Source organism: Zingiber officinale, chromosome 2A, assembly GCF_018446385.1.
Source record: "Zingiber officinale cultivar Zhangliang chromosome 2A, Zo_v1.1, whole genome shotgun sequence".
Classification (NCBI taxonomy): Eukaryota; Viridiplantae; Streptophyta; class Magnoliopsida; order Zingiberales; family Zingiberaceae; genus Zingiber; species Zingiber officinale.
Window position 1 is genome coordinate 15,105,361 of NC_055988.1, and position 5,808 is coordinate 15,111,168.

Sequence of the window (5,808 nt, forward strand, 5' to 3'; positions counted from 1 at the left end):
GTCCGTTGGGTTTTGCTCGAAACCGCGGGTCTGGGCTTCGATTCTCAGCCGCACCCGTTTTTCTCCAATTTATTTCTTTGTTATTAATTTCTATTACTTAAATAAATCTCTTCCTTTATTTGTTCAAGTAACAACTGCTATCCCAGTTGGTTAGTCGGGTTTTGCTCGGGTCAGGGGTTGCCGGTTCGAGCCTCGGCTTGGACATTTTTTGTCACAACTCCTTTCTTTTGGTAAAAATACCAAACGACCTCCAAAAATTCCATAAAAATACTCTAAAAATTCCTAAAAATCTCTAGAATTTTTCTAAAGCATTTCTAGATTTTAAAAGCACTTTTAGGACTCCTAATGAGGAAAATTGGATCGTTACATAAGGATTATAAAAGAGAGGGTAGAGGTGTCTTCATGGGGAACAACTCTATTCTTTTCTTCCTCTCTTTTTCTCTTTGGTGTGGCCGGCCCTAGAGGTTCTCCTTCTCCTCTTCTCTTCTTCTTTAGTGGTCGGTTTTATCCCCTCTTGGAGCTCTTGATGGTGGCCGGTTCTAGCTAGGAGAAGAAGGAGAGAAAGGAGGTTTTGTTTCTTGCATCCCTTGGAGCTTGGTGGTGGTGGCCGGACCTCTACTTCTCTTGGAGAATTAAGGTGGCCGAATCTTGCTTGGAGAAGAAGGTGGCTTAGGTGGATTCTCATCTCGGTAGATCGTTGCCTACACAACATCCGGGATAAGAAGACGAATACGGTAGAAGATCAAGAGGTTATTTGCTTACAAAGAAAGGTATAACTAGTAATTATTTTTCGCATCATATTAGTTTTCTTTGTGTAGTTATTTTTGGAAATACCAAACACAAGAGGCATATGGTTCTAGAGTTTTCGGATTTGTTTCGAATTTGTGTTTCTTTTGTTTTATTTTTCTAATTTGTGATTCGATTGTTCCTTTTGGTTAACCTAGAGTTATTTAAGGAAATTAAATATTAGCTTTCCTTAAAAGACTTTGTCTAGGCGGTGGTGGTTGCTCCCATTTCCAAGAAGACCATGTGCCTCGCCATGCAGTCCTGGAAGACAATTTTGGAAATTAATATTTAATGGAATTAATAACATAGGTGGATTTGGATCAATAGTGTTAAGTTCTGCTTGCGATCCAAATCTAAACCATCAAGAACAGATAAGTTAAATTTGGAATCAATGATGTTAAGTTCTGTCTGTGATTCCTAATTTAACTTCTAAAGAACACAATAAGTTATTTAAGGAAAGGTTCAACACTTGTACAAAATTTTTGTACAGTGGAACCGGTACGATTTTCCTAGGACTAACCAACACCACTAATGTGTAAAAATCGCAAGTACACAACTATTGTAAAGTAATAAAATTTTAATTCCATAAAGACTGTAAATCGAGTACAGTCAGAAGAACAAATGATGACGATTGATATGTCTTGCAATCTCCCCTAGGTTTTTGATTTAGATAATGTGCCCAGGTAAGTCCAAGCCAGATGACTAGAGACATGATAAAAAAGAAGTACCAAGGCAGTGGAAAAGACGCTACAGCTTGGGAACATTCCCGAAAAGATGTTGTAATTTTAGAATATCCCCGCTCAGAAACATCCATGAAAAGACATTGCAGCTTGGGAACATCCTTGCCCAGGAACATCCTACAAAAAATTACAACTCAGGAATATCCTCACTTGGGAACATCCCCGGAAAGATGTTGCGGTTTGTGAACATCCGCTACAAGGAAAAAGTGAATACACAACACTTAAAAGACAACGCTTTTTATCAAAAGATTTTTTTTTTTTAACAACATTTTTATTAAAAAATGTTGTCTATGTCTTTATTTTCTAACTAATAGACAATGTTTTTTTTTTAAAACTGTTATCTATTAGTGATTTTTGTGAGTCAAAGACAATGTTTTTTTTAAAAAATATTATCTATTGTTAAGCCCTCATCTAAATCTAGGATAATCTGAACTGTTGGATGCATCTAAAGAGTAGAAGAGCCTAGATTTCACTTGGCACCCACCTTTCTCTCAGATCTCTCTTGCCTAACCCCTATCATGCATAGTCTTCTCCTCCTGAATCCCTCTCACGCGTACGTACTTGTCTCCTCATCTCTTGCCCTCTTCGGCGAACCCCTCTTCGCGAACCTCTCCTCTGAACTCCTCTCCGCCAAGACCACGAGCAAAATTTCCTGGCCTTATTCCTTCACCTATTCGTCAAATAGCAAATGCCCTAATCTCTTCACCTCCTTTGCCTCATTCATGCTTCCTTCACACTACCCAATCTCTTCGACCCCACCTTCGTCAAGTGCAGATCCCGGCGCTGAGGCGATCAACCATGGTAGATCAACCCATCTCTTTGTCTCATTCACCCTTGATGCTGAGGTGACCCCTCGCACTAGCGCAACTGCCTCCCATATACAGCTGCAACTGCCACTGGTGTCATCTTGTATGCTACTACAACCCTTCTTTAAATCCCTAATCTTCTTCTCTTCCTCCCGTCTGCTGCTGCGATTGCCACTAGTGTCTTCTGCCGGCTTGATCATGTCGTGCAGCCGCTGCCACTGCCTCTCCTGGAAGAATGTCAAATCCCGCTAGTCGCTCCTAGGGATTTTGTCATTCATATGATGGTATGGTTGACTTGCTAGCCCTTGATTTTGGAATAGATATGTAGAGGATCTTCAGTTCTGGAGTTCAACATCCATAGTCTAGGGTATGCTTCTCTCTACTTTACTTGTTCTGGTTCTTGAACTTTATTGTTGTTATTGTTATATTTTGCTTTTTTTTTGCAATCTTACTGATGTTCTATTTGGAATCATTATTATTCATTTTTTTGCAATCTTACTGATATGTTTGTTCTACCACCTGCTTTCAAGTCTTCATGAATCATGATAGCTTATTGTTACACATTATAGCGAGGCATTTCAAAAGCGAAGCCTACTAAAACAAAGCAAAGGAAAGTAAACTCACCAATGATTCCTTGTACTAGTACCTTTTAAGTTGTTCCTGCAAGCCTTGAAACGCCACTCTCTATTTGTTCTAGTTCACTTGTTGTTAGACTCTGAGATCAATGGAAGGGAAAAGCTATAAGTTTCTGGGTTTTTGGGTGCACTTCCACTGGTCCTGGATAACCTCAATTGTTGTGTTATCCCCAAAAGGTGTTAACTTTGAAGGTAAAACAAGCACAAATGATTTAATTTGCTTAAAGCTTCTTCTTTCTCCTATTTTCGATGTATTTATTTGGTTTCTGCTTGTAGTGCAAGCTCTTATGGGCTTCAAAGCTTCTATAGAGGATCCTCATAATGTTCTGGAGAACTAGGACCAGACTTCTGTTGATCCGTGCAGTTGGACCATGATCACTTGCTCATCTCAAAACCTGATGATTTGACTTTAAGTATCATGATTTATTCTACCTTTTGTATTTCCTTCTTATTTCTCAATACATATATGAAGTTTATAGCTTGTTCTTTGTATTCTAAACTTTTAAAAAGTATTTATTATGATATTTCCTGCAGAGGCACTCCAATTAAAATTCACTCTCATAGCAGGCATTTGTATAGATGATAACTCTCTTTTAGAGTGAAAGCACATTATATCCCTTTTTACTAATGTAAAATTCAAATTCTTGAGATGCCACATATTTTGTAAACAAGCTCTGGCCAATACCATTCTCTCACAATTGTTATATTTTCTTTAACAGAAAATAGTGGACTATTTTTTCTCTATTCCATCACAATACTGGCATATGGGCCATGCTATCTTCTCTCATATATAATATCTCATCAATTATTACTTAAATTATTCATGTATTTTTTTTTACATACAAGGCTGCTAGTTATGTAACAGTTGTTGTTTAGTTAACGTTTTCTCCAATATAATGTGGTGTCGTGCTGGGAGAGTTTTGGTTCTATAATATGTCATACTACACAGTATGACTTATATGCTGCCTTTTATTCCTAACGGCACGTTTTCCCCCAAAACCTGAATATAGAGGCATTTTGTCTCTTCAACATTCATTAATGTATATATATAGTGTTAAAATTCTGTGATAATTTTAATATCATCAACAAGGTTAAGTTAAGTCTTGTTATTTTTGATTCTTGTATCTAAGTGTATAGGAGCTTAGGAACACAAAAAGTCGAGCGGAAGATGTAACTAGAGAGAAGGATGGCACGGGAAGGGCGCCGACGGGATCGGTGCATCCGAGAGACGAGGTACTGCAGAAAAGTACATCGGTGGATGAGAAGGGCATGCGCGACATTCTGAGGGACAAGGAGCCAGAATAGAAGTCTGCTCGAGGAGAAGGTCGAAAAATGAATTCGGATGAGCCCTATTTTGGATGATCACGATCACCTAGATGATTGGAGCAGCAGAAGAGCGAAAGGAGGCTGGAGTTGCTGCTAGAGGCACCTTCAAAGTGAATTGAAGGCACCCTTGCACTTTCACTGTGGAAGGCGCCTTCCATGGCTGGAAGACGCCTTTAATGAACAGTACGAAGACATTAAAGGCGTCTTCCAATCCTATGGAAGACACCTTCAAACCACAGATAAGATTTTTCAAGAGCTATAAAAATACTCTTGGATCTAGGAAATAGATAACAATTCTTGTAATCATTTCCTTTATCTATTTCCTAGCAACTGTCTGAGCTTTTCAACGAATGTAAGATGCTTCTCCGTTTTCAACAAAGGAGATTTTCTTTTAGTGCTTTTATTTGTTTTGGATTAATAACCACTTAGGTTGTAATCAAGTAAAGTTGTTATTTTCATTTATTATTATAGTTGTTTTTAATTAGAGTTGAAAGAATGGAAAAGATTTTTATTTAATTTTTTAAATAATTTATCCCTTCTTGCTGATCCTGTTGCACCGATATATAGCTCTTTTTTTTTATTGATTAATGGCATAATCTTTGTTTATGGATTAAATTGTTACAGCTCAATTATGGTCAAAATGGGTAGATTTATGGATATAGAATGTCTCCATGGGCTGAGCACATTGAATTCGTGGAGGAATGCTTTACTCGTCTGGAAAGCCTTGAATCCATGAGACGTGTCAATTACCTTGCTTAACAAAACTGGGAACCGACAATATTCGGGAAGGACTTACCAATCCCATGAGTCAAAGTTCACATTTGATAAGAGGCAATTTATTCTCTTATTCTAAAAATTAAAAAAGGGTTCTAGAAGGCTGAAATAATACAAAATGTGATAGCATTTATTATGATATGAAGCTTAAAGCTTCTTCTTTAAGCTTATTATGAAATAATATAAAATGATTTAATTTACTTAAAACTTCTTCTTTCTCCTATTCTTGATGTATTTATTTAGTTTATGCTTATAGTGCAAGCTCTGATGTGTTGGATCGAGACGTGCTAGAAGGGGGGGTGAATAGCACTCGTGGCTATTTCGTTTTTCGGAAAACACTCGAGTAATTAAAACGCAGTGGAAAATAAGAAAGCAAGCACACAGAGACAGGAGGATTTACTTCGTTCGGAGCCTTGATCGACTCCTACTCGAAGGCCCGCGATCCTTGATCGCTTTCCGTGGGCAACAACTATAAGCTCGTAAAAACTATTACAAACTAATTACAATTCAAAGTAGTAAAAGATTATACCGACAACAAAGGACTAAATCTGAAGCTCCGGGTTGTCGGGGTATCGTTGCAGCACTTCGGGATCGTCTCGTAGGCAGCTTGTAGCAGATAGTTCACTTGGAAGGAGTTCTATTGAGCTGCTGGTCGAGATGTCCTTTTATTGGACGTTCAAGGCGCCTCCAGTGCCAGTTAAGGCGCCTTGAACCCCAAAATTTATCCCTGTTCCTGCGCTG

At 38.2% G+C, this 5,808-nt stretch overlaps 1 long non-coding RNA gene across 2 annotated transcripts; it reads left to right on the forward strand.

Moving 5' to 3' along the window:
* Nucleotides 1-1,968: 1,968 nt before the first annotated feature.
* Nucleotides 1,969-4,687, forward strand: LOC122040815. 2 transcript variants are annotated; one of them, XR_006128728.1, is made up of 3 exons: nt 1,979-2,699; nt 2,863-3,159; nt 3,244-4,687. It is a non-coding gene; the product is annotated as an uncharacterized LOC122040815 (long non-coding RNA). The 2 variants fall into 2 exon arrangements; XR_006128727.1 differs by having other exon boundaries at nt 1,969-3,159.
* The last annotated feature ends 1,121 nt before the right edge of the window (nt 4,688-5,808 follow it).